This window comes from Hypomesus transpacificus, unplaced genomic scaffold, assembly GCF_021917145.1.
Source record: "Hypomesus transpacificus isolate Combined female unplaced genomic scaffold, fHypTra1 scaffold_105, whole genome shotgun sequence".
NCBI lineage: Eukaryota > Metazoa > Chordata > Actinopteri > Osmeriformes > Osmeridae > Hypomesus > Hypomesus transpacificus.
Genome location: NW_025813697.1, coordinates 245,790 through 255,321, shown reverse-complemented (window position 1 = coordinate 255,321; position 9,532 = coordinate 245,790). Strand labels below are relative to the sequence as shown.

General features: G+C 40.7%; 1 non-coding gene across 1 annotated transcript; it reads left to right on the top strand.

The window, feature by feature from the left end:
- The first annotated feature begins 8,012 nt into the window (after positions 1-8,012).
- trnak-uuu lies at positions 8,013-8,085 on the top strand. Its single transcript has one exon. It is a non-coding gene; the product is annotated as a tRNA-Lys (tRNA).
- Positions 8,086-9,532: the final 1,447 nt, after the last annotated feature.

Here is a 9,532-nt window from a genome sequence, read left to right as displayed (position 1 = left end):
CCTGATTGGCCGTCCCCGCTGTCACTCCATCTGCTTGTAAAAAAAAAAGAAAAAAAAAAGCTACCGGCAATTTGCTAGTCCCATACAGTAGGAGCAACAGGACGCCTCAGTGCATAGCTAATATCTGCATCTGCGAGTGTAAGTTCTGCCTTCGGTCACGTCAGGGAGACGGATTTTAATAACAGTGATGTAATTTGCAGTAACGCTTATATTTGTGTGTTTTATGCTCTTGCGTGCGCGCGCGCTGTGCGTACGTGTGTGTGTGTGTGTGTGTGTGTAGGATGTCGAAGAAACGAAAACTGGACATAAGAGACTTCTTTAGAAGTCAACGTGTAAGTTAATTAAAAGGTTATATATTTTAGAGCCATAACAATACTGATATTGATTATTAGTCAGCATAGGCTATAATGCCAAAGAGATCCGCATTTTAAGGTATAGGCCTACCATTATTTTCATGTTTTATTTGTGTGGAAAGGGAGCAATGGTTTAAAAAAATGTTTTGGGATAAATAAACATTAATTGAACTTATTAACCTTTATTTTCCTTCAAGGTTTCCCTCTCATTTACAGTAACAACAAGCACATTGCAGATGCTCATGTGATTTTATAGGCCTACATATATATTTTGGGGGAATAAAACAGAATAATTGTGTGAACATTTTGTCTACCCATGTACAGTGCCCTCCAAAAGTATTGGAACAGTGAGGCGAATTCCTTTATTTTTGCTGTAGACTGAAAACATTTGGGCTTGACATCAAATAATGAACGTGAGACCAGAGATCAACGTTTCAGCTTTTATTTCCAGGTATTTACATCAGGATCTGATGCACAACTAAGAAAATATCACATTTTGTTTGAATCCACCCATTTGTCATGTGATCAAAAGTATTGGAACAGATATACTTAAAACATATTTAAGTGAATAAGACTTAATATTTAGTTGCAAATCCTTTGCTTTCAATAACTGCAGCAAGTCTGTGACCCATTGACGTCACCAAACTTTTGCATTCTTCCTTTTTGATGCTTTCCCAGGCTTTCACTGCAGCCTCTTTCAGTTGTTGTTTGTTTTGTGGGGTTCCTCCCTTCAGTCTCCTCTTAAGCAGGTAAAATGCATGCTCTATAGGGTTTAAGTCTAGAGATTGACTTGGCCAGTCTAATACCTTCCATTTCTTGCCCCTGATGAACTCCTTTGTTGTTTTGGCAGTGTGTTTTGGGTCGTTATCTTGCTGCATGATGAAGGCTCTGCCAATCAGTTTGGTTGCATCTTTCCTTAAATTGGCAGACAAAATGTTTCTGTAGACTTCCGAGTTCATTTTGCTGCTGCCATCATGTGTTACATCCTCAATGAAGATTAATGAGCCCGTCCCAGAAGAAGCCATGCAAGCCCAAGCCATGACATTACCTCCACCGTGTTTCACAGATGAGCTTGTGTGTTTGGGATCATGAGCAGTTCCTTTCTTTCTCCAAACTTTAGCCTTTCCATCACTTTGGTAAAAGTTAATCTTTGTCTCATCAGTCCATAAAACTTTGTCCCAGAATTTTTGAGGTTCATCTCTGTACTTTTTGGCAAATTCCAGCCTGGCCTTCCTATTCTTCTTGCTAATGAGTGGTTTGCATCTTCTGGTGTAGCCCTTGTACTTTTGTTCATGAAGTCTTCTGCGAACAGTAGATAGTGATACCTTCACTCCTGCCATCTGGAGGTTGTTGCTGATCTCACTAACAGTTGTTTTAGGGTCTTTCTTTACAGCTCTCACAATGTTTCTGTCATCAACTGCTGATGTTTTCCTTGGTCTACCTGTTCGACGTCTGTTACTTAGTACACCAGTAGTTTTCTTCTTCTTCAGGACATTCCAAATGGTTGTACTGGCTATGGCCAATGTTTCTGCAATGGCTCTGATTGATTTTCCATCTTCTCTAAGACTCACAATTGCTTGTTTTTCACCCAAAGACAGCGCTCTGGTTTTCATGTTGTTTTCACCTCTGAATACAGTCTGCATAGACAAAACCTATCTTACCCAATCTGAACCTGAGTGTAGACATTCAGTGGTATTTATTGATTGAATAATGTATGTAATAGGACACACCTGGGCAACAAAACACACCTGTCAGTCACATGTTCCAATACTTTTGCTCACGTGACAAATGGGTGGGTTCGAACAAAAAGGTGATATTTTCTAATTTGTGCATCAGATCCTGATGTAAATACCTGGAAATAAAAGCTGAAACGTTGATCTCTGGTTTCACATTCATCGTTTGATGTCAAGCCCAAATGTTTTCAGTCTACAGCAAAAATAAAGGAATTGGCCTCACTGTTCCAATACTTTTGGAGGGCACTGTATGTACCCTAATATATCTGTTCATATGTCATGCATCAACATACTTCTGTCAGGTGACAGACAGTGGAGAGACTGGAGGAGATAGAGAAGGAGAGACTGGAGGAGAGGATAGAGAAGGAGAGACTGGAGGAGAGGATAGAGGAGGAGAGGATAGAGAAGGAGAGACCGGAGGAGAGGATAGAGAAGGAGACAGAGGAGGAGATGCTGTAGAAGATGAAGGAGAGGCTAAAAAAGGAGAGGCTGGAGGAGATGGAAGAGAGGCTGGAAATTCACAGGTGAGGTTCAATAATGATTAATATGTTAGTCATGAGATTCAGCATGAAGAATGCACTTGCCAGTTTTCACCGGCATCAAAATACCAAATCCCACCATCATGCCATGACAATTAGTGCTCAAGAGGGAAGCCCAATAGATTCGCAGCTCTCAAGTGCATGGGCACAGCAACAAGAGGATGCTATACTGCCTACAAAATATTGTAGGATCAATACAGTACCTTGCCAGGCAGGGCATAGCACTGCGAGGCCATGAGACAAAAGATGGCAATCTATTTCAACTTCTGAAATTTAAAGCCAGGGATGATGTACGTCTCAGTACTTGGTTTGCTCTCTGTCATGACTATACCTCTCCTCAAGTGCAAAATGAGGTTTTGCAGATGCTAGGAAACTGTATTGTCAGGAGTATTGCACAATCCATCCAGATGCTACCAGTTTTGCAGTATTCACTTATCATTGATGGCACACAAGATGTCACAGGAACAGAACAAGAGGCTATTTGTTTTAGATATGTGGACCATGACCTGGTACCACGGGAGGTTTTCATTGGCTTGTATGAGGTCCCTGGTACTACTGGAGTGGAGATTGCAAGAATGGCTGAGGATGTCCTCTTGAGGCTCAATATTCCCATTTCTGGGTTAAGAGGCCAGACATATGATGGTGCTGCTAATATGTCAGGCAAATATTCTGGAGCACAAGCAGAACTGAAGAGACAGCAACCGTTAGCGTTGTATGTGCATTGTGGGGCACACTGTCTTAACCTGATTACGCAGTCTGCATGCAGAGCCAGTCCCTTGATCAATGATTCCTTACAGTGGGTGCATGAGCTTGGCACATTAAACAAGCAATCAGGAAAATTCAAGAACATATTTTCCAAAGCCACAAGTTCAGAGGTACCATTAAAATCACTCAGACCACTTTGTCCAACCAGGTGGACAGTGCGGGGCAAAGCTATCAAAGCGGTGCTGTCTCAGTATGAACGTGTTTTGTCTAGCTTGGAGGAGATGGCATCAAGTGGGTCAAACACAGGCATGAGAGCAAATGGTCTGCGTGAGAGGTTTGAGAAAGGGAAAACGGTACTTGGTCTTTGTCTGGCATTAGAAGTGATAGAGGAGCTGGAGTGTCTGAACACATCCCTTCAAAAAAGGACTGAAACTGTTGCAGGTATGAGAAGTGCCATACAGTGTGTGAAATCTACTGTACATGCCAAAAGAAATGAGGAGAACTTTCATGAGGTTTTTGAGAAAGCAGTGGCTATGGTTGACTCCCTTGGGATTGAGCCCATTCAGATTCCTCACCAAAGAAAGCCACCAAAACGATTCACGAGTGAAGCAAGCCAGCACATCCCCAAGTCAGCAGAGGAGCATTATAGAACAGAGTTCTCTAAAATGCTTGATAGTGTGCACATTCAGTTTGAGGAGAGGTTCAACCAACCAGATCTAAATGTCTTGCAAAACCTGGAGGAAACTCTCCTGACTGGAGAAGTGAATGACATTGTAGATCAGTACCCAGAGCTGAACAGGGACATACTAAAGGTCCAACTAGCCATGTTTAGGTCCAAATACACTGTCAAATCTAGTGTTGAAGTGGCAGAAATAATGAGAGGATTGACAGTTGAAGTGAGAGGTCTGTTTGATCAGGTTGAGTCCCTTATCAGGCTGCTTTTAGTCATACCAGTTGCATCAGCTGAGGCTGAAAGAAGTTTCAGTGCTCTCAGGAGGCTTAAAACATGGCTGAGAACCACCATGACTCAAGTCAGATTGAACAATCTTGCAGTGTGCCATGTCCATCAGGAGACACTGGACAACATTGACCTTAAAGAAATCTATCAGCAGTTCATTTCTGTTACAGAAAGACGTAGGCATGTGTTTGGTTCTTTCAAATAGGAAGAGCACAATGGACACTAATCTGTGTATATGTTAGTATTAGTGATTCCTGGCTGATGACCCTGCAGCTGGCTCATGGGCACTGGAGGAAGAAATGCCCAGCAGGAAATTATACTGACCTGTACGTTTTGTGATACACCTGTTGTTGTATTATTTCAAAAATATTTATTTACAATGTTGTTGATGTTGTTTACAGTTGCACCAAAGTAAAGTTAAAAACTCTTCTAAGTTGACTAATTTTCTTTCATTAGTTGCTTTAACCTATAACATTACAGAATGCATATTCTCTTTTGATATTCAGATATGCATTATAAACATGTTAATTAAGCCGATTTATTGATTTCTTTTCAATTATCATTGCGAATACAAAAAAAACCTTTCAACTTTAGGAAGCACGTTCATATCTCACGGACCCCACCAATGTCCAAATCAAACCTACTCCCTTGTGGAAATGTATGCAAAGAATATCATATTTTACAACTTAATCATTTGCTTATTTAAACATAGGCCTACATTTACAGGAAACTAGTAATGAAACATTATTTGACCTACTATTAGTTATCAACTTGAGAGGTTTTATGTTGATATGTTATCCCTATTCAGGGTGTCTCCCCTTAACCCTTTTGTCCTTGGGTTGCTTTGACCCATTTTCTAATCATTTCCATATCAGAAATTGGGGTTTCTTTCAACCAAAACCTCTCAAACCAAAAAGAACAATGGGTATCTGTACAAAGCTCTTCACAAGTGATACATAAATGATCATTTCACTACTTTCATTGAATTTTGATGTTTCATTCACTTTTATAGCATTTAAAAATAATAATAAATAGGACATTGAAAGAGAGAAGTGGTGAAAAACCCCACTACAGATTCAAAAGGCACAACAAAAAAGCCACAAAAAGGTATAAAAAGACCAAAACGTAGACAAAAGTTTAACAAATACATCCTCATGTGTTCTCCCTCCCCTATGAACAGGAAAAATATGTCAGTGTAACTAAGTTTAGTGTCATTCATTCAGTCATGTACTATCTCTTCTCATATTCCAGTTTTTCTGTCTCCAGCCTTGTTTTTTTTAATTAAAAGCCTCTTATAATCGAGCTCCAGGTTTTTTTTATACAGGGCCCTCACATTGTCTGCTCCAACCTGAAACAAATGAAGAACATTGTCCCTTTGCAAGGCACACTTGGAGAAAGTTGAAGGTGTCCATTTGACTACTGTGGTTCATTGCTTATACCTTGTCTTTGTCTTGGCCTTAAAGTGGAGGCCCTAGGCTCAGGGGGAGGAAGAAGTTCCTCTTCCTGCTGAGTTTAACACCATAGACATTTAATCAATTGAGTCATATTTGAAATGAGCACTTTAAGGACTTGTGTCTTATGTTGAAACCACCACCATTAGTAAGTCATTATAGACACTTCAATCACAGCCACACGTTCACACACTCTCACCATCTGTGTTGCAAGTGGTAAATAAAACTCAAAAGTGTACCCCCAAAATGAGCAGGCAGACACAGCTTCCTGATCATCTAGGACAGGGGTGTCAAACATACGGCCCGCGGGCCGGAACCGGCCCCCAAGGAGGTTCGATCAGGCCCGCAGGATAATTTGAAAGTGGAAAAAATGCATAAAAGACATGGAATTAATATTTTTAATTCGCTGTAATTCATGGATTATCCGCTAAGGGGCGCACTCTTTCCATCAGAGTAGAAGACAAGCCGCATCACTGAGACAGACTGAAAACAGCAGACGGTATCAATTAATACCTTGGTCTCTACTAGGGATGGGCGAACGATGCCTTGTGAAGCTTTGGTGGTTTCTTCCGGATTGTGCCGGCCCAAAGAGCCGAACTATCGGCGCTTTGAAAATGAACAGCGTCATCTAGCAGCCGTTTAAACTGGCTGAATGAGGCGTAGTGGTTGTCTCCGACGGTAGACTACCCTACGTTATTCAATATTTAATTAAGGCTACATGTGTTCATTTTGATCTGATATTAGTGCTCACACATTAAAATGTTGTGATACATCCGTAGACCTTTAGAATTATGTCATTTTCTCACAGTAAAAGTTAAAGAATATCGTACGAGATTCACTGGACTAGGGCGCGAACTTGGGATCCCAGATTCGCATTAACAATATGTAGCCGTACAACGCTTTAACCAACTACACCACCGAAGAGATCATTACTTGTTAAAGCGGTTGGACGGACTTTATACGATATGGTCTTTATATCAATTAAACTAGATAACACAGAAGAAAGACATGATATTTTGGTTATTTATAGCAGAGTATGGTATAATTTTAATGGTCCGGCCCACTTGACATCTCCCTAGGCCGTATGTGGCCCACGATGCGAAATGAGTTTGACACCCCTGATCTAGGACCTCAACTTGATAAAGTAAATGGTATATTTGATCAATATTCAGCAACCACATATGGCATACATACTGGCGTATGACTATTAGTTTCACTGTTACCTCTGTATAGCACAGTGGGACGACAGTGGGTGGTGGCAGCAACACCACTGCATTTCCTGTCACTGCAGAGAACAGTAATACATTTCACTCCTACAATATTCATAAATAATTGTTGAATGAACATGGTCACATAGATTACTTGAAACATACATATGCCTGTGCTTCCAACCTGCTGCCACCAGTTGCCTAATTTTTCTTCCTGTTGGCTGCAGGCAATTTCATTGTTCTATAGGTCTTTTGTAGCTATACAATATCCTACAAAAGGGACTAATTCAGGCAATTCAGCCTTGTACTTGTTGGCCTTAAAATATGTGCAAGTATTGCCTACTGCTACTTACCGTTTTGAATTATGGTTTTATATGTATTTTGCATTTGCTCCCATGATCGTTTGCCACTGCGGGGTTGCAACTAAAATAATACAGCAACAAAAGTTTAACGTTGTGGAATGCACCCGTGTAATTATGGTCACATCTTCAATAAGTCATGTAGCTTACGCATTTACAGCGTATGCTATTTTCGGCCAGCTTGGCAGCAGCGACTTTGTTGAATTTTGCCTGTATTATAAGTCTGTATTCCTGATATGCTTGTATTACAATATTTCACGCAGGAGGAGTAGACAAAGTTTGTAAGATTATTGTCTGCTCCTCCTGCGTGAAATATGCGCTCTTGTTTTGTCCATGTTTGTGATTGGACATACGATGCAAACACCGCCCCTTTATGTGAACGCGCACGTCTCAAGATTGGAAAGATCTGGGTTGAGTTAGAGAGATGATAACCGCCGTCGTGATACCACTTATCGTGATTGCGATTGTTAGGCTTCGCGTAGCCGGGTAACTGAAAGTAATCCAGAGTATGTTGAACTTGATTCGTAGTACAGGCCCCGGGATTCGACACGAGTACCCCATGTTTCCCTTTAAAGGTAGGCGTCTGCCCACCGTGTGAGAGCCTACTTTAACACTGCTTATCGCAAAGAATTCGTTGTTTTATATGTGAACTTAACCGTAGTCACGAATCTGTTTTATTACAAACATTGTGAATAATAGTATCAAAGCCCGGATAGCTCAGTCGGTAGAGCATCAGACTTTTAATCTGAGGGTCCAGGGTTCAAGTCCCTGTTCGGGCGTAATTTATTTTGATGTGAATCAAACTTCATGAACCCCACATTATAAAACAACAAGCAAAAGCTGTAGGTTGAGGTGATGAATGAACTATAAAACAACAAACAGCAAATGTTTACTCCTCGACAGGTCTGCAAACGCCTTTGTAAACCCAGATTTGTTAAAACGTTACAAACAAATCGTTTTAACAAATCGAGGCAACAAAGCGTTTGCTGACCTGTCAAAGAGTAAACATTTGGTTTCTTATATAGCCTACTACAACAATACGTGGAAAGATCCCAATCAAACACGTCAAATCTGGAGCAGACGCCATGTTGTCAGAGCAATCAGCTGCCCTTGCACTGGTGACGTCACTACATCTCCAAGGCAACATATCAACAACTGAACAGAACAACTCTCTGGTTGGTTAAAAACGTTTATTGACCTCTGCGAACATTCGGGAGGTCAGATTTATTGACTTTTGAGAACGTCTCTGGACCAATAGGAACAGCATATTAGTCCAATTATTACACTAGTATATAAGAAACACTAATATCTGTAAATGTGTTACCCTTTATGGGTCCATTTTTAAATGAAAATCACATTATAATTAACCCTAACCCAGTGGCGGCTGGTCAATAGAGGGCGTTAGGGCGCCGCCCTCCCTGGTAAAAAGTGTTTTAGATTTTTGTTTATTATCTAATATTTTTTATTTATTTATTAGAATATAGTTTACAAATATTCAGTTTTCACATTTTGCAAACATAAAAATGAAAACAAATAAAATAAAATATGTAACAGACTTGCAAACTTCCTTAAAGACATTGACAGCAAGAATTCTTAATTGAATAGTTTTGAGTAGATATCCATTATTATACTACCTTTCTTATTTGTTACCAATTTAAGATACTTTTTAAAGAGAATTTTCGATAGGTCTAAACAAAGCCTTGGGTGTTCTTCTCCGCCTTTGACAAAATGAAGGCTCAATAGGCTCTGTCAGAGAATGTCTAATAAAGATCCTTAAACAGGCTCTGGCTCTGTGCACAATCGTGCTGACGAACATCCGCTGTAGCCGCAATAGGGCAAATTGGCTTCCGGTTTACTTCCTGTCCTCATCCGCATTAGTGAACTAACAACAAGATGAGTGGTGCAGTTGTACGGAAAAAAGAAAGTAAAAATAAATATAATGTACGTGATACATTTAGGTTCCAAGGAACTGTGCATAGGTCTAAGGAGCACTGTTTTGCTCGGCTTCAAGTCGTTATAACAGCCTTTTGAGCTTCCACTGCAGGGCTGCCAACTTTTCCAAAAACCTTGGCGTGAGATTTGGTAGCCCCCCCCGGGCGAGCTTTTGCAAGCTTCACTCCCCCCAAAGGCGAGTTTACACGGCTGCATAGCCGCGGGAACAAATTTTATCAGGGGGGTGCTGGCAGGGCTTAATGTTGCGGGGCGGCAGGTAGGAACTGGGAGTAA